The 19,625-nt window shown below is 42.3% G+C and overlaps 2 protein-coding genes across 11 annotated transcripts in view; one reads left to right on the top strand and one right to left on the bottom strand.

Annotated features, from left to right (window-relative positions):
* The window catches only part of LOC126272093 (protein abrupt-like), a 546,798-nt gene that overhangs the window by 196,384 nt on the left and 330,789 nt on the right, over window positions 1–19,625 (bottom strand). The window lies entirely within an intron of this gene.
* The window catches only part of LOC126272091 (voltage-dependent L-type calcium channel subunit beta-1), a 2,208,268-nt gene that overhangs the window by 11,257 nt on the left and 2,177,386 nt on the right, over window positions 1–19,625 (top strand). The window lies entirely within an intron of this gene.

Genomic DNA, 19,625 nt, shown 5'->3' on the forward strand with positions numbered 1-19,625 from the left:
AGTTCGTCTTGTCTGGTCTTTGTCTACGTTTCTCTGGTTCTGTGTCGTCTGTCTTATCGTCCGTTGATCGTTTTTATTCTCTGTGGGTATTTTTAGTATTTGGAAAAAGGGACCGATGACCGTAGCAGTCTGGTCCCTTTAACCCCCACAAACCAACCAACCACGCCAAATGTACAACTCAGTCATGAAAGTGTAGCTACGACTGCCGTATCTCGTTATGGTTTCGTGCAATATAGTTTTAATGGAACAAGTTTCACTTCTTATGGCACACACAGGTTGTTCGTCGTTGTCTTTAAATCTTCACTGTGCCTGTAGAAATAAAAAAAAAGTAGCTACTGGCAACTGGAATGGCTACAAAAATTAGCGGCACTCTTCACTGACGTTTCTGATGGTTAGCGCCTTCATTAACGTGCGGCATTACTGAATTAATAGTGACAATAGGAAGAGAAATGCAGGATAATAACGCAAAAAATGTTTGGGCTAGGCAAATAGTAGGGCAGCGCAGATTAAGCAGCAGAGAAATGATTTCCAAAAACGTAGATGAAGTTGCAAGTAGTATGAGAAAAAGCAGCAGCCCGTTCTACAGGAAACTGAAAACAGTGGGTCACAACAGAAGCAACCAAACCTATATTTGATGTGTTTGATGTGAACCCCAGAAAAAAAGCATTTCCTAGGCACAAGGGAGAAATGTTGACGACAATAATGAATACAAGCTTGTTTAGGGACTTGACCATAAATTTCGGAGATTTCCAGCAGAAATTTAGCGGGATGAACAACTCCTTAGAGAAATGGAGTGAAACTGCTGCAGAAACGCTCTAACACTGTAAGAAGGTCATGCTCAATCACTGAGTTGATTCTCGTAACCCCAAGATGGTCAGTAACGAAAAGAAAAAATGGATTGCTTTGTGATAAATAATATACCACAATTTGTCTATCCACACTTAATTTCTAGATACTTGATACTGCAATGAGATGTGCTGTTAGGTACACTACTGGCCATTAAAATTGCTACACCAAGAAGAACTGCAGATGATGAACGGGTGTTCATTGGACAAATATATTATACTAGAACTGATATGTGACTACATTTTCATGCAATTTGGGTGCATAGATCCTGAGAAATCAGTACCCAGAACAGATACGCCAGGGTATTGAGTCAAACAGAGCCTGGATGGCGTTTACAGGTACAGTTGCCCATGCAGCTTTAACACGATACCACAGTTCATCAAGAGTAGTGACTGGCGTATTGTGACGAACCAGTTGCTCGGCCATCATTGACCAGACGTTTTTAGTTGGTGAGAGATCTGGAGAATGTGCTGGCCAGGGCAGCAGTCGAACATTTTCTGTATCCAGAAAGGCCCGTACAGGACCTGCAACATGCGGTCGTGCATTATCCTGCAGAAATGTAGGGTTTCGCAGGGATCGAATGAAGGGTAGAGCCACGGGTCGTAACACATCTGAAATGTAACGTCCACTGTTCAAAGTGCCGTCAGTGTGAACAAGAGATGACAGAGACGTGTAACCAATGCCCCCGCCCCCCCCCCCCCCCCCCCCCCTTACCATCATGCCGAGTGATACGCCAGTATGGCAATGACGAATACACGCTTCCAATGTGCGTTCACCGCGATGTCGCCAAAGACGGATGCGACCATCATGATGCTGTAAACAGAACGTGGATTCATCCGAAAAAATGACGTTTTGCCATTCGTGCACCCAGGTTCGTCGTCTAGTACACCATCGCAGGCGCTCCTGTCATCTCGACTGCTAGTGATACAAGGCCGTTGGAATCAAGCACGGCGTTCCGTATTACTCTCCTGAACCCACCGATTCCATATTCCGCTAACAGTCATTGGATCTCGCCCAACGCGAGCAGCAATGTCGCGATACGATCAACCGGAATCGCGTTAGGCTACCTTAATCAAAGTCGAAAACGTGATGATGCTCATTTCTCCTCCATACAGGAGGCATCACAACAACGTTTCACCAGGCAACGCCGGTCAACTGCTGTTTGTGTATGAGAGATCGGTAGGAAACTCACCTCATTTCAGCACGTTGTAGGTGTCGCCACCGGCCCCAACCGTGTGTGAATGCTCTGAAAAGCTTATAATTTGCACTATCACAGCATCTGTCGGTTAAATTTCGCGTCTGTAGCACGTCATCTTCGTGGTGTAGCAATTTTAATGGCTGTAGTGCAATTATTTTTCTCACAGATAACAGAAAGAATGAATATTTAATACAATGACTCTTTGCAGCAGAATTCGTGCAAACTGCCGGGACTCATTTATTTGCGATTGCGATTAAAATGCATTTAGGACTGCTTCGTTGTTTTACCTGGCTGCTGATGTGATGAAAAGCTTTTGCAGAAAACAAAAGACGCGTCATCTATCATTCTATTGTCTATTCTCTTAAAGGCATAGTTTTATAAAGTTCTTCCGTATCAAGTTCAGTGTTCCCGCCCGTCCTGCCTTACCCTACAACTTCCGAAGAACTATACACGCGACTAACAGTGCGACTCGTTTCATTAGAGAGGAGAGTTCACCGTCTCAGTGATCAACACTGATACTGAGGACACGTGACGCGGTAACAAAAGCTGTGTTAACGGGAGCAGCTACGGACAGGGGATCACGCTGGCGAAGATATGGGCTGGAAATGGGGAAATCCGCTGAGATAAGCGACTTTGACAAAGGGCAGATTATTATTACGCAGAGCCTGTGAACGAATATCACGGAAACGGAGAAACTTGTCGAATGTTCACACATCCTACGATCGTGACAGTACAGTGAAGCTACCACTGGGCAGTAAATGGCTGGATGTCTACAACTCTTCACAGAACGTGAGTTCGAAGGCTTGTAGGACAGATGGTGATCTGTAGAACCTCTGCCGAAAGAGCACTATGCTGGTGCAGGCACAAGTATACCATTCGTCGTACATCGTTGAACATGTAGCGCTGCAGAAGACCAGCCCCGCGTTGACCCGAGTGCATCGTCAGTTGTCTGTGCAGTGGGCACGGGACCATCGGGACTCGATCGTCGATCAATGGAAACGTGTCGGCTCTTCGGGATAATCATATTTTTGCTGCAGTGAGTCGCTAGTCGTCTCCGGAACGTCGTCATCGAGGTGAAAGACGGCTCGAAACGTGCAGCGGGCCATGAACACAGGCTGGTGTGAGCAGTATAATGATATGGGACCTGTGGTAGTAATCGAAGACACGCTGACAGCTGCGAACTACGTGCAGCCCTTCATGCTTGGTTTCTTCCCCGACGGCGATGTCATCTTTCAGCAGTATAGTTATCCGCGTGTCGAAGCCAGAACCGTGCTACAGTGGTTTGAGGAGCACTACAGTGAACTCACGTTGCTTATCAGCTACCAGATTCGCCTGATGTAGATCCTATGGAGCCCGTTATTTATGCGAATTACGTGAAATGTCTGTAGACACCTAATTCCTCATATCTTCACAAAGCTACCAACAAACTGTGGGATCCCCGATGCACAGAATTACTGATGTACTTCGTTCCAAAGATGGACAAACAAGCTATTAAGCAGGTCGTCATAATGCTTTCGTTGATCAATGTAGGACTCTGCGGCCTTACTAAGTCACCTAATGTCAATGATGGAGTGCTTCCTCCTAAAAGTTACCGCCGGTTTCCTCTCCCACTAGTGCTCTAATGATCATGTGATCGGTCCGACATCAACGGGAGTAGTTTCTCCTTAACTCTTTTTATTTGTTATGGAGAAATTTATAGCTCATACTTCTGTAGCGTGAACAATAGGCTTAGCAGTAGTTAATGGTACATGTCAACAAGTATTCAAAGTTTTGTAACCCTGTCAATGCTGCATACAGTTTAGAGCTACGATTTACTTCAACATGAATAGTTCCAGACTTGGGATGTAGGTCTGAACCGTCAGTAACCCGCACGTGATGATAGCATAGGAATGCCGCCTGGTCTGAACTTAGCGCCGGTCCTTCCCCCGACAACTTCCGCGATGTTAAAACCGAGCCGCGGTTTGCTGTCACAGCGGATCTGCTCGTTCATATTTCAGAGCTCTCAGTCCCCTGTTCGATATCCTTTCCAACTAGGCTTTCCGAGGCTAGGCGGGCACTGGGAACCTGTCAGTTTCTCGCAGTTAGGCTGTCTCAAAGAAAATGCGTCTCTAATGAGTTATTCTTATGTACAGAAGCGTGGCTCGTATTTCGTTACGTCGATGACCTAGTACTGACAAAATCTTGGTATCGGTTGAGAGCAAAGCTGCTGGAGCTAGAAAATAGAATAATGTCGGAAGCTACGAAAAAACGGATTCATTTATTTTGTGACCACATAAAAATGTCAGATATTCAGGGAATTTGTATGGAGCCATTGCACAACCGTTATGTTTTATTGCTACGTATTACCCATTTCTTAAAGCAGCTGACCAGACTTTAGTGAACCGAAATAGGAGACCTCATTGGTTTCAAATTGTTGGTAATCGAACACACTGAATAAATAAATCGAAGACTAACATGATGTTAGTGTAGCGGTGTTAATCGTGATGATAACGTACACGGTTTGTATATTTTCGACCAAGACTGGTATGCAGCAGAAGAGACAGGGAAATGCCGCGAAGACCCTCAGAGACAAAGAAAAATGAGTACGCCAACCAGGAGACGGTACGTCTCACATCTTCCTACGATTGCAATCCGGCTCTTACTCATTTCTTCCACATACATAATGATGATTGGAGAAATTATTCACTAACTGTGCTGTTCTGAACAACAGTGTGAATCATAATGTAATAGAAGGGTACTAATAGTTCCCAATCCAAAGACCGGTTTGGTGCAACTGTCTAATCTGCTCTATCCTATGCCTGACTTTTCATCTCCGAAATTGCAAATTACATCCGTTTGAGCCTACTTGCTGTACTCATCCCTTGATCTAAAACTTTTATCCCCACACGCTTCCCCTCCGCTACCAGACTGACAATTTGTTCATGTCTCAAGAAGTGTCTTGTCAACTGATTCCTTTAAATGCTAACATTCTTGGTCGGGCCTTACCGTGACTGTTACTGACATCGAACAAAACCACAAGTCACTGTTTATTTACACAACACGTTTCGAAGGTTTAAATCCCCATCCTCATGTGTATTAATATTACATAATTGCGCTGTTACAAACTGAGGTACTGTCTAGCAGAGAAAAACAAAACAGCATTTAAAAAAGTGTCATACTTATGTGGAGGTCTTTGACTCTAAAAATGAACTAAAATATAAATGTGAAAGTAAAATAAAAATTCCTCCAGCCATAACGGACTTCTTTCTGTCATGTTACATCATACACACCACAATTTCGGAACGCTGAGGCAACAAAGATGCCGTCTATAATCTAGTAAGTACAGAGAACATTTGTCAAAGCAAAACAGAGACAGCGTTTCCAGACACGTCCAACGGCATGGTGTAACAAGCTACGTGGTTCATTCGACGAGACCATCCTTTCCCATTGATCGACAGTCCCATCTCGATGTTCCTGCTCGGAAAATGCACCGCACCAAGGAGTCAGGCTGGTGGGAGACACCTGTATTCCTCTTGGTGAATGCATCTTCCAGGACGACTGCCTGTGTGACGAAGCGACAATTGTTCTACAGTTGCATGAGGAGCAAGACAGTGAACTCACGTTGCCATAATAATCACCTGGTCTGAAAGCGATGGAGCACATTTGGGATGCCATAACGCTCTAGCTCCGTGCTATCATATTACGGGCCCCTAATTTTCAGGAGCTGCGTGACCTGCGCGAAGACGTCTTGTGCCACATAGCCTCGGGGACTTATCAGTGACTTGTCAAGTCCATGCCACGCAGAATCGCTTCTGCATTTCCTTCCAAAGGCGGAGCAATACGCTGTTATGCAGATGTTCATAATGCTTTGGCTCATCGGTGTATACTGATGGGAATGCAGAGAAATTGAGGCTTACTTAGAGACGTGCTATCACTCTTACTACCAACTCGCTAACCGCGAGTGTCTGCATAGAGGGAGGGGCTGTGAGGGGGAAATTAGATTTGCATACTGTACTCGTATAACCCCGACAACGGTACGGTCTCTTACGGAATATGTCAGTTGTAGATACAGAACAAATTAGCCGTGAACAGTGAACAAACGACTGTTTCCAAACCCACTACCATCTGCAGGAACGCTTTAGTGTGGCACGGATTTTGTGGATGCCACGCAACATGGACCAGCGTTGCTTGAATCAGTGTAAAGCCATCCTTCACCTCATATTCAGCAACAACTTTGGTTTATGTACAGCAGACGCCAAAAAAAGATTTTGGACTGCATACGTTTTACCGTGAAGCGCGTTGGTCACTCTGTGACGGTGTTGCTTGCTATTTCACACTGTCCTCTAGATAGCCCTATCATGTCCAAAGATTATATGGAACTTTTAGGCCACTAAGTTCATTGATTCAGTTTCCCAACGAAGACACAGTAGTTAGAGATCATATTGTTAAAATTCATTTTATCAAGTCTATTTAAGTGTGATATTATCGCTATGAAGATGAAATCGTCTGGTCTGCTCTTCACCTATGAGAACTAATGGCAGCAACAGCTGAACTATTTTAGACTTGACTATCGAGCACGAATAGAACTGTGCTCAGCACTTCACTACGTAAAGTACAATCAGCTGGTGGAACCAATTCGGAGGACACACTCATATCTACAGTTACAGCTTTAAGACGCACCAAGTGTCACGGAAAATCGTATAATGGTTGTTGGTGTGTTATTGGTATTTTGATATCCATGAATATGAGCTTAGTTCCTCCAACAGAATGAGTGACTTCTTAGTTACATCACTTGCTATTAAACTGAAGTGCTTTAAGTGGAGTACAAAAGGAGGTGTGGGTATAAACTGTCTGGTTTAATTTTTGTGCAAAATTTTTGTTTGGAGTCTTTTCTTTAATTTTATTTACGTTTTGTTCATTTTGAATGACTATAAGTATTCCTAATTTATTTTGAATTAATTTACTGCACAAGTAATTTATGTAGGTTCCATGGGCAGCTGTTCAGTACGACACGATATCTCGGAAACTGCTCTAGAAGGCTATGGTTTATGTTGGTTTATTGTAAACATCCCATAGTGCTCAGAGCCATTTGAGCCATTTTTTGACTCTAACAAAGAGAACAAATAAGGAATGACATTCTACAGAACATGTCCTGTTGGAATTTTACATCCAGAGAACGACGTGTTTCCAAGAAGCAGCCTGAGAAATATAACGAACTGTGCAGTGAAACCAGTGCCAGAGATATCAGTTTAATATTAGGATTATGTGTACTGAAAATTTTTAATATTGTAATATGTGTGGTGGAGAGATCATTTCTGAAAAGGTCTTAAAAAGAAAAGGTTTAGTTGTTAGTTCGGAAGTCTCTTTTTCGAGCTGGGTGAGTAAGAAATAGTTTGGGATATCTGAAAAATGTAAAAACAACAGCTTTTTTTGAGACGTTCAGATACTTCTATTTGCTGAGAGGCATCAGTAAAGTCCCTTGGGCTGGAAAAGTTGTGCGCTATTAGGAAGCTTTCTTGCAACCCTAATAATGTTTCAAGATACGTAGATGCTTGACAGAAATAGTAAAAGTAATTGCAGAACAATCAATGAAATCTGCAACAGTCGAAGCAACTGAAGAAAATGACGGTAAAAACGACATTTGCAAAGCATCTGACGGATCATTGCAGGAAATGGGCCATCAGTCTGTAAATTCTTGTGCAGCTGCCGGAATTATTGATACCGGGAAGGTCCCTCATGTTGAAGTATTGTCAAAACATTCCCATGGATGGACAAAAGTGGGTACCAATAATGAAAGAAACAACTGTATGAACACGACTGTTAGAAAACAAATGAGGTATCGACTGGAGGAATGGAAAGTGTCCCAGCTGTGATCTTTCAGCGTTCTCAAGAACCATGTGGGTTCGCTGTGGTACATTCATGGGTGATGGTGATTCCAGTTCATTCAAACCAATAACTGACAACAAGACCTATGACGACCCAACACTGCAAAACTGACGAACAGTTTGGATAATGAAGAGCAATCACGGCCAGCCCTGTATGACGTAAGTTACACACCTACGTATTTTTTAAACTCCAGAGGTAATGCAAATGAAGTGTATAAAACTATCCGAGATATGGACAGACGAAAGGCGCTTGGAGATGAAAGAGCTGGAATACAAACGATTAAGTTATTCAGAAGGAACCCTCAATACTACACTCCTGGAAATTGAAATAAGAACACCGTGAATTCATTGTCCCAGGAAGGGGAAACTTTATTGACACATTCCTTGGGTCAGATACATCACATGATCACACTGACAGAACCACAGGCACATAGACACAGGCAACAGAGCATGCACAATGTCGGCACTAGTACAGTGTATATCCACCTTTCGCAGCAATGCAGGCTGCTATTCTCCCATGGAGACGATCGTAGAGATGCTGGATGTAGTCCTGTGGAACGGCTTGCCATGCCATTTACACCTGGAGCCTCAGTTGGACCAGCGTTCGTGCTGGACGTGCAGACTGCGTGAGACGACGCTTCATCCAGTCCCAAACATGCTCAATGGGGGACAGATCCGGAGATCTTGCTGGCCAGGGTAGTTGACTTACACCTTCTAGAGCACGTTGGGTGGCACGGGATACATGCGGACGCGCATTGTCCTGTTGGAACAGCAAGTTCCCTTGCCGGTCTAGGAATGGTAGAACGATGGGTTCGATGACGGTTTGGATGTACCATGCACTATTCAGTGTCCCCTCGACGATCACCATAGGTGTACGGCCAGTGTAGGAGATCGCTCCCCACACCATGATGCCGGGTGTTGGCCCTGTGTGCCTCGGTCGTATGCAGTCCTGATTGTGGCGCTCACCTGCACGGCGTCAAACACGCATACGACCATCATTGGCACCAAGGCAGAAGCGACTCTCATCGCTGAAGACGACACGTCTCCATTCGTCCCTCCATTCACGCCTGTCGCGACACCACCGGAGGCGGGCTGCACGATGTTGGGGCGTGAGCGGAAGACGGCCTGACGGTGTGCGGGACCGTAGCCCAGCTTCATGGAGACGGTTGCGAATGGTCCTCGCCGATACCACAGGAGCAACAGTGTCCCTAATTTGCTGGGAAGTTGCGGTGCGGTCCCCTACGGCACTGCGTAGGATCCTACGGTCTTGGCGTGCATCCGTGCGTCGCTGCGGTCCGGTCCCAGGTCGACGGGCACGTGCACCTTCCGCCGACCACTGGCGACAACATCGATGTACTGTGGAGACCTCACGCCCCACGTGTTGAGCAATTCGGCGGTACGTCCACCCGGCCTCCCGCATGCCCACTATACGCCCTCGCTCAAAGTCCGTCAACTGCACATACGGTTCACGTCCACGCCGTCGCGGCATGCTACCAGTGTTAAAGACTGCGATGGAGCTCCGTATGCCACGGCAAACTGGCTGACACTGAGGGCGGCGGTGCACAAATGCTGCGCAGCTAGCGCCATTCGACGGCCAACACCGCGGTTCCTGGTGTGTCCGCTGTGCCGTGCGTGTGATCATTGCTTGTACAGCCCTCTCGCAGTGTCCGGAGCAAGTGTGGTGGGTCTGACACACCGGTGTCAATGTGTTCTTTTTTTCCATTTCCAGGAGTGTATTCACAGACTATTTAAATACCATGACAGTTCCCCAAAACTTTAATTGTGTTGTTGTTGTTTTACTTTACTCGAAAGAGGAGGCGACAAGATCAATAAACCATTAGACTTACGAGCCTACTCTCCGTAATGTGCAAGATTGTCATTAAAATTAGTACCAACTGAGCAGAAAAAAAGTTAGACTGCAATCAACCGAAGGAAGAAACCAACTTTAGAAACACACGTGAAGTAACTGATTATTTGCAAGACGACAACAGAATTACAGAATAAGCACTGAAGGTAAATTACCATTTTTCGGGGAATTATGTATTCTCAGGTATCGTTTTAGTCGGTTTTAGAAAAATCTGCACTAACGACCCTCGTGAAGCAGCGCACTATTCATCTATGTTAATCTATTGAAGAACGCATAGATCATTGATACAACTTCTCTCAGACTTCATGAGGACAATGAAATTCGAAAGAGAAAAAACATATTTCCTATCACAAAAACTACTCTTAATAGATATGAAGGAAGTTTTCACGTGCTTAAACTGAGAATATACATGCAGTAAGAACACATTAAAGAAACGTATTTGGACTACGTTCATCGGGCTGTGAAAGTAGTATAAATTAGCAATGACGTCACAAACACTAATGAGTTTTATATTTGAAGACAACGGCATGATAAACTGGAAAAAGAAATAGAAGAATAAAAAGGGCCTAGTGTACCTTTGTGAAACAACATATCGTTAGATGTATCTTAGAAGGAAAATGCACATTAAATCTTTTTGTGTGCAGTTTTAACTTGCGGCAGTGAGCTACGGATTTTTAATGTGAAAGCCTTTCAAACACTGCGTGTTGCTCAGCGAGAAATCTCGAAATGCGTGTTGAAAGTTAATGGAAGAGATAGAAAAATAAACAAGTACTGCAAGAAAGCGGCTACAGTGTAGATGTCATTGTGACGACGGTGAAAATGAGTGATGGGCAAGCCACGCATGTAGGCATGTGTAAGGTCGATAGGTCAAGGACTCTGCTGGATTCCAAGAGATTAGAGATAACTAAGGGAGTGGTGAAGGCGGATGCTATTAGAAAACATTTGATATCTGAAATTTATGTTTGTTGTTGTGATGTGTTATGTTTAGGTCAAAAAAATAGATTCCTTTTTGGGTTTGGTGTTCTACTGTGAACTGTATTTTGGGGTGAACATTATTAAGTTTACCAGCTAAGGCCTCAATTTCAGTGGCTGTCCCATCATATAACAGGGTGTCATCAACATATCGTTTATAATAAATGATTTTGTCTGTTTCTATTGGGTTTGCTTTAAAGAATTTAATTTCGAGATCATTAATGTAGATGTCAGCAAGAAGGCCAGCTAGACTACTGCCCATTGCTAGACCATCATGTTGAATATATATTTTGTTGTTGAAGGTGAAGTAATTGTGGGACAGCACTAATTCAAGTAAATCCATCAGCTCATAGATTTCCATGTCACTTAGCTTTTTATGTTGTAATAAGTTATTTTTTATTATTCGAAGTGTGTCTATTATAGGTATGTTTGTGTACAGGTTGACAATATCAAGGGATGCAAAGTTAGCTGCATTGGGAATGGAAATTTCTCTGATACTGTCAATTAAATCATAGGTGTTTTTTATGGAATAATTGGTTGGGAATGTATAATATTTCTTGAGTATTTCATGCAGTTTTTTAGTCACTTTGTACCCTGGGCTATTTATCTAGCAGATAATAAACATTCCATAACAGGCATTAAAACTAACCTTCAAATTCTACACACTGTAGACAAGGGTATCAAGATGGATCTTCTCGAACAATTAGAGATTTTTACCCACAAACATAATTCCCCACATACCATTTTAAATGAGCAGGCAGAATTGGCGAATAACTCCTTCTTTCAGAATTTTAAAGATTCTTTGAACTTAAAAAACTAAACAGTCATTCAGAAACAAAATGGCACACACACACACACACACACACATAAAAGCTTCTACCACTTCTGCCCCCCCACCCCTTCAGCTCTCTTCTCTCTCCACATCACCCTCTCAACCCCCCCACCCCCCCTCTCTATTTTCCTATACCCCCTCCCCCCTCCCTCCCTCCCCCCCACCGCCAACTCCTTTTCCACACCCTATCAAAAATACCAGCATTACTTATTATTTTAAGTTAACCATCAACCTCTCATCCCAGACATCGTATGCCAAGATCAGCCAATGGAAGGAGCAAGAAATTAGCTGTCATAATACTCTCAATACCAATAATCTTGAATGTAACTGAAATATAATGTAAAAAATCTAGTTTTATATACCTGTTAAAATTGCACAGTTAATTTATAAATAAACATTTTACTAGTTTAAGCTAATTTACATTTATTTTCTATGTAATAAATACAAATCTCTTGTCAGTGTGAGTGATGACTAATAATGTCTCTGGTCAACTTGAAATCTTTGATACTGTAGTTATATTGCAATCTTTGGCTTGTTTATAATGTGTAAATCCTGTATTCGTATCTGTGGCTAAGTGTGTTCAGCGATGATTACGAAAAACAAGATATATGTTTCCAACAGTGCCTCATAAAAGTAATATACATCTAGAGAAAGTTTTAACTTGTGAAATTGTGAAAAACAAGAACAACAATGGTTTCAAAAATACCTCCTAAAAGAGATATATATACCTGCAGAAAGGTTTATCTGTAAGTAACACCTCAAAACGTAAATTAAACTGTAAATATTTCGTGTAACTGTACCACATGTAGTGATTATTTGCTCTTATACGTTAAACATAAATTATGCTGTAAATATTTCGTGTTACTGTACCACATGTAGCGATTATTTGTTCTCGTTTCTGTCCAGCCACAGATACTCAACCACCTACACAATGGGTACAAAAAAGCACTGAATGTATATACCATCTGATGATGAGTTGCTAGGCAGCTCGAAACCGGTCATGGTTAAATAAAATACATCTCCATAAAAAGTGACTGGTTGCAGTAATTTCTGAAAACCTTTACACTTGTACTCTGCCCAGCATTAAAGTCTGACGTGAGATCTGCCACGATTCACCGCCTGCCTTGTTTTATCAGTTTGCCCAGCCTACGACATCCGACGTCTATAATCAGGGGTCACCACCAAAACCCACGGCATCTGGACGTGGTTCGACCACGTGTTGAAGACACTCACCACAGAACTCCTCGAACATCAGCAAGTAGTGCACTTTCCGAAATGCTCGTGCCGAGCCTCCGAGTTATCAGAATCTGCCAGCTACGGTGGCCGAGAAGTTCTAGGCGCTTCAGTCCGGAACCACGCGGCTGCTACGGTTGTAGGTTCGAATCCTGCCTCGGGCATGGATGTGTGTGATGTCCTTAGCTTAGTTAGGTGTATGTAGCTCTAAGTCTAGGGGACTGATGATCTCACATGTTAAGTCCCATAGTGCTTAGGGCCATTTGAACTAATTTATCACAATCTGCCGTAGATTTTGACTCAGATAGATCGCGTGCCTTCCCCATTCTACATACGGACAGCACGCTCAATAATACTACATGCACTGTGTGTGTGTGTGTGTATGTGTGTGTGTGTGTGTGTGTGTGTGTGTGTGTGTGTGTGTGTGAGAGAGAGAGAGAGAGAGAGAGAGAGACCAGCAGTCATTCATCTCCTGATAACGCAACGCTTCTATCAGCTGGAAGGGTTTATATCGATAGTAGGTCGGTGGTCATAATGCTGTGGCTGATCAGTGTATATTACACTGACGCGCTGGTTGAAAGACAGTGACTTACGTATAAATTACCGCAACCAAACAAAATCTAAAGCTGCTACCATTCACCTCCACTTGGTGTGTTCAACAACAGGATCAATGTTGAGTGCCAAAGGTAAACACTACGAATTTAATATAGATATCATCAGTAAACGTATGGCCTCCGTTTAACGAACAGTACGAGAAGTATAATGATGCAGAGTATGCTTTCGTTAGTTTAATATGCGTTCATTTAGTTGTAGTTAGACAGGTGACGAGTGAATTCTTGAACAGACTTTACTAGTTCTTGCAGACGAGGAAGGCCACTGCAACCGGGGCTGAAATGATGGTTCCGTCAGTATAATTTTTTACATTATGACACAGTGAGATACTCAGGGAAACATTATGTCAGCCTTTACTAGAGTTTGTGATTGTAGTGTTTCGATAGTGCAGCAAATGAAATGCGTTCTTTTGTGAATCTTATATCTTTAGGTACAATGCACAAATTCTTCATTAAGACAATTCATCTTCTCACAGTGGTGCTATATAAGTGGGATAAATAAAAGATATGAAGTACTACTTGTTGGAAAATCAACAGTATTCACAAAATTTGCTAACCTATTCCTACATCTGTAGAACCTGATGGCTGTAAATGAAGAGGTTATAAAAGTCCTAGTTGGACATTTTGTAGGTCTTTCAAAATCTCAGTGTAAAAAGTTGAATTAAGTGCACTGAGCTAAAGCCAGGCTATGTCGAAAAATAACAAGATGTTAATAGAAAATAACATCTTTCACAACTATCCCGAAAAATTTTCTTCTTGCCTCTAATTAATGGAAAAATGGTAATCATTTGCTTTCCTTAAAGAAGATGTTGACTGTGAATTACTACTGTGACGAGTATTACTGATAAAGTAATTTGTTATAAATTCGAGTAATTCTTCGCTTATCGCAGTGGAAGTGGGAATTATGTAGGAAAAGCATGCTAAGTCTGTATCTTTTCACCGTTGAATACTCTGAGTGTGTTCATCCAAAATTTTACCACTATAGCATCGAAAGCGTTAAAATAGAATGTGGGGATACGATGAAAGAGAAAGCATGAGTGCTTGAGTGAAAATTTGACGTTTTTGAAGGCGGACAGGCCCTTTTTTTTATGGGAAATTTAAATCCTTATTGGACCGAAGGAGACTTTTAAGTCTCCGTTCCTTACGGATTGCAGTGCAGCGCCTGACTCTTTTGCGAGTGTCAGTGGATGGCATACATAATCACCGTCCTCCTCCAGTTCTGCATATACTTCTCTTCCATAGCTCTCCATACATTAGGATATTCAATTTTTCCCATTCAAGTGTATGCTGTGTGTTTCTTTACGTAATTGATCGATCTCCCATGAGGTTCTTTCTTATCACGAAGAATGCAACAAACCATCATCTTAGTCCATCTCTAGTCATTTCGTCACTTTATACTACCCGCTCATCTATCTTTTCACTTTTAACAGTCACTATCAGATCCTCAATTTTTATCCATTTGTTTCTTACGCTCAGCATGCGGCTTGCAATCGTCTGTTGGGCAACCTTCAATGTCTAAACAGTTTTCACATTTAGGGTACATGTGTTGCTTCTGTAGGTTAAGTGCTGTCAGTATACACTGGTTGCAGACTTCCCGTCTAATACAAGTGGGTTATTCAGTTCTCCATGCCATGTTCAACTTAACAAATGAACATCAAACAATTTTTTAATATCCTATTAATCATTTATTTAAGTGGCGATCTATTTGTTTTCAGTTTACATAAATAAACTAATTCGATAAATGTTCCATAACTTCAACATCAATATTTACTATTGTCCTATCGGTACAGTGACTATGTTCTTTTGCTCTTACTATAAATTACCTTCACCATAAATGTTTTGTTTCTCCATGCTTTGCTGAAGAGGTTTTGCATCTGAAGCAAACCAAACAGTTTCACCCGTTAATCGTAGGTCCAGTTCATGCATATTCCATCTTCATTCAAATTTACTGATCTGAATTCCTCTTCGAAGAGTTCAGAAAATAATTTTGGCGAAAAGTTATCTTGATTAGGTATATTTTCAGTTGTGAACTTTTAGCTTTCCTGATTAAATGTAATGGAAGCTTTGTGTAGTCACCTTCACCAGCGCCCACCATCTTATGCCTATCGACATTAATACTACATAGTAAAATGGGAAGTTGTTAACGGAGAATAAATAATTCTTGATGGACACAAGATGGTTGTTGCTAATGGCGATGACTCTGCTATATTCGTCGTAGAGCAGCACTTGGTGTTAAATGAAACTTTGCTTTCAGACATTCTCTGAAATCAATTACTCATACATGAAATAGGTACCTATCCAGGAATAACCACGCGCCTTTTTCTCAGATACTTCGGACGATACCTTCGTTTTCGGAATGAGTAGATGGAGTCATCCCAAACAAAGAATCCACAGCGGTAGTTCTAACGACGTCCGCAGTCATCGGCGGACGTTGTTTGCTTCTTAAAACAAGTAAAATTTTGGTGCAAGAATAATTTTAGGTACCTCGTTCATATTTACCACGCTTCAAACGGAGAGCATCAGTGAGCAGATTACTTTTAAAGTATGAAGGTCACTTCAGTGAATGTTAACAGAAACTGCTTAATGGCTATACCGCTTTCGACTGACTAGTCATTACCAAATAGTCCGTAAGTACTTCCTGGCCGATTGTTACGTCAAAGCGTATTAGGAGTCAACATTTCCATGAAATTGCTTCTACAGGAACGTGCTCTGATGAAGCAACAGACCAAGAAAAAATTATGGTGTAATGACAATGGCTAGACAGTCCAAAAGGATATAGCTAGTGAACTATTTATGGGAGCATTGACTGAATTAAACATTGTAGCTACTTAGGAGACTAGTCAGTTCAGCATTCTCAGAATACTTAATAGTATCTGTTTCTGGTGACAGCAGTCCACCAGGGATAATCACGTATCCGGCATTGACTGAGTGTGGTGGTTGGTTGTTGGCACGGTTAGGACACCGTGGTGCTGTACGCACCTCCCACGGTACTCAACCGCTAACTGCTGGGTTATACTGAGTCTCCCTTGTGATTTGGTGTGACCGGCAATACGTGTTCTTACACTGATTGCAGCACATAGTAATTTGAGGTCCTTGTAAAATAACACTTCATCAAAAGGTTGCTTTCAAGGCCAAATGAAACGAGATTTTTCTTTGTTGTGTAACATCATTCGAAATCATCGACGAGTAGCGTTTGTTTGAAATCGCCCCATCTACGTATTACCAAACAAAATTAATGTGTAACACCACAGAAAAGATGTCGATTTAGTGTTAAGGGTGACATGTGGTTCATTTAGAAATTCGTAGATGCAGTTCTTTGACAAAAATCCTGGAAGCAGAACCTCGCTTACCCTTGTAGAAAAGCATACCAATGGATAGTGGTTTTTATTATACAGTGATGATTAATGCGTTTAACGGCTAGTGTAGGTAACATGTGTGAGAGTTCACAGAAATATACGCAGCAGTGCGACAAGACTCCGACATTCTGATTTTTTTATGAATATGATGCAATGTGTTTGAAAATTTGTAGTTGTGTAAAAAGTTTTCGTCTGGTTTTTAGATGGATTGGATTCATACCGATGTGAAAAGTACACAGTGTCTGTTTTAAGTTTGGACAACTAAATGTCTCGTGAACGACGCAACGTATGGAAAAAAAACTGTTCTAGGTGAAAAGTTAGCGATAGTACAGGGGACATCTGTACTACAACTGGGCACGTTCTAACGAACTCTCCTGCGTGGGCGGGATCAACAACGTTGTATTTTCAAATGGGACCTCGACTCCCCCCCTCTTCCATTTTTATGGCATATTCGTATTCTACACCAAAAATATGTAAGGTGTACTCAAACTAATATTTCCCACTCGTGGAAGATGGCACTGGAAGATGCCGCTGTGATCGATAAGTATCAAGTGTGTGTGTGTGTGTGTGTGTGTGTGTGTGTGTGTGTGTGTGTGTGTGTGTGTTGCAATTAAGAACCGAGGTATTTCAGTCAACATTTCGTTTACGATGTAGATGTAAACCTTTGCTTTCTAACGACAGATACTGATGTTCAAACTCGTTTCGGTGTGTCTTGCCGTGACCCTCGCACAGGCCACTAGGCGTGTACTGGCGGATATAAACAACTACTACTGTAGTAAGGTAAAATGTGAATGAAGTGATTGCGACAGGCGCATTTGCCATGGATACTCAGCGAAATCGAGGCTAGCGGACTTAACCGATACCAGTGATTCCACTGGGAACAGAAAACTATTGCATCCACGTCATTTTTTCTTGATCAAGCTAAACGTAGTTTCTTACATTGGAACGGGTCACCATGTTCAACTGTACAATCAGTTTGCAACACCAAAGTAAATTTGGAACATACCTATCAACCATTAGGACATACAGGTTTACAGTTACATTGTAAATGAAATGCTGCAGAAAATGTCAGTTATTAATTGCAGAAACAGGGACACGCTATATTTCTCGATTGCAGCGTCATTTACCACGGATGGAAAATAATGATTTGAATAACTGTACATATCTTTTGGCGTGGAATCCGAATATGGAATAAAAATGGGGGTCCCAATTTGAAAATACAAAGTTGAGCCCGCCAACGCAGGAGGAGTGGTCACGTGATGGCCAGTAACTGCTAGAAATGGCCGAGAATTTTGAAATGTGTGTGATGTAAACCCCCAGATTTCAGGAGGAGCCGGGGAACTATCTCGCCCCGCCCCCCTCTTGCGGGAGTCAACTTTAGGTGAATCCATCAAGTTTTCTATGCGAATGCCATCGATCTTGTTTATGCGTGTAGAAACGTGTAATTAAACACGTGGTCGAGATACTGAGGTCTCTCCTTCGAGTCCAGCCACTTCTTAAATTCTGAATAAAAATCGTAAGTAATGGCGGATGAAGAATTCCAGCGTAAGAAGTCACTCTCGTTCAGTCAATGGCCTTTTCAGAGAGAGCAGCGGAACGGTCAGAGGTGAGCGCTCTCTCTTGTCCTTTAAGTGGAAACTACTCGTTGAAGGCGGATGAATCAGCAACCATTACCGGCATGAGCAACTGCACTGAAGACAAATGGTGTATTTCCACAGCAAAAGTGCACTGCAATTGAAGAATCTCATGATGTCTTCACTGCCAGAAGGTTCCGTATTAGTCCCTCACTTGGACCTCTGGGACTGTCAAGGAGGAGATGAACAAGAGAAAAAGATGGAAAAACCAACGAGTGGATAACGTTGCACGAGTCGGAGGATGGAATGTTAGAAGTTGGGACGTAGTAAGGAAGCTAGAAAATCTGGAAAGGGAAATGTAAAGGCTCAATCTACATGTAGTGGTGTCAGTGAAGTGAAATGGAAAGATCAGGATTTCCGATCAGACGAATACAGCATGATATCAACAGCAACAGAAAGTGATATTACGGGAGTAGGATTCGTTATCAGTAGGGTAACAGAGTAGAGAGTTAGCTACTGCGAAGTTCTGTAATAGGGTCGTCGTCAAATTCGACAGAAAATGTACGCCGACAACTATAGTTCAGGTGTACATGCCGACGTCGCAAGCAGAAAATGGAGAGAGAGAAGCATATGAAGCTACTAAATGGAAAATTCAGTGTGTAAAGGGAGGTGAAAATATAATAATCATGATGAATTGGAATGCGATTATATGGCAAGAAGTAGAGGAAACAGTTATGGGGAAATATGGACTCGGTAGTAGGAGTAGTTAGTTGTTGAAGTACTGAGGATGGATGAGACGTGTCTGAAGTTCGCCAGAGGTGTGGGATTTGCGGCAGGCAGTTCAGCTGAAGAATGAATGAACGTTTCTTAAAATGACAATCACAAATGTTGGAAAGATAATCAAAGATACGAAAATTGCAATTGCGAAGAAGCCTGGGTAACAGAAAATAACTTTAATTGTTACATGAATGCAGGATGTACAAAAATGTTCAGGGGAAGGCAAGAATACAGCAATATAAATCCCTTAAGAATCAAATATATGGGAAGCGCAGGGCAGCCAACGCGAAATGGCTGCTGGAAAAATGTGAAGAAATCGAGAAAGAAATGGTTGTTGGAATGACTGACTCAGAGTACAGAAACGTCTATACAAACTTTGGTGAAACATAAAATAAGAATGGTAACATTAAGAGCTGAATGAGAATTCCACTGTTAACTGTAGAGGAGAGAGTGGATATTTGAAAAAGACATCATTGACTGCCTCTATGAAGGGGA

This window comes from Schistocerca gregaria, chromosome 5 (genome assembly GCF_023897955.1).
Source record: "Schistocerca gregaria isolate iqSchGreg1 chromosome 5, iqSchGreg1.2, whole genome shotgun sequence".
In the NCBI taxonomy this organism is placed as follows: domain Eukaryota; kingdom Metazoa; phylum Arthropoda; class Insecta; order Orthoptera; family Acrididae; genus Schistocerca; species Schistocerca gregaria.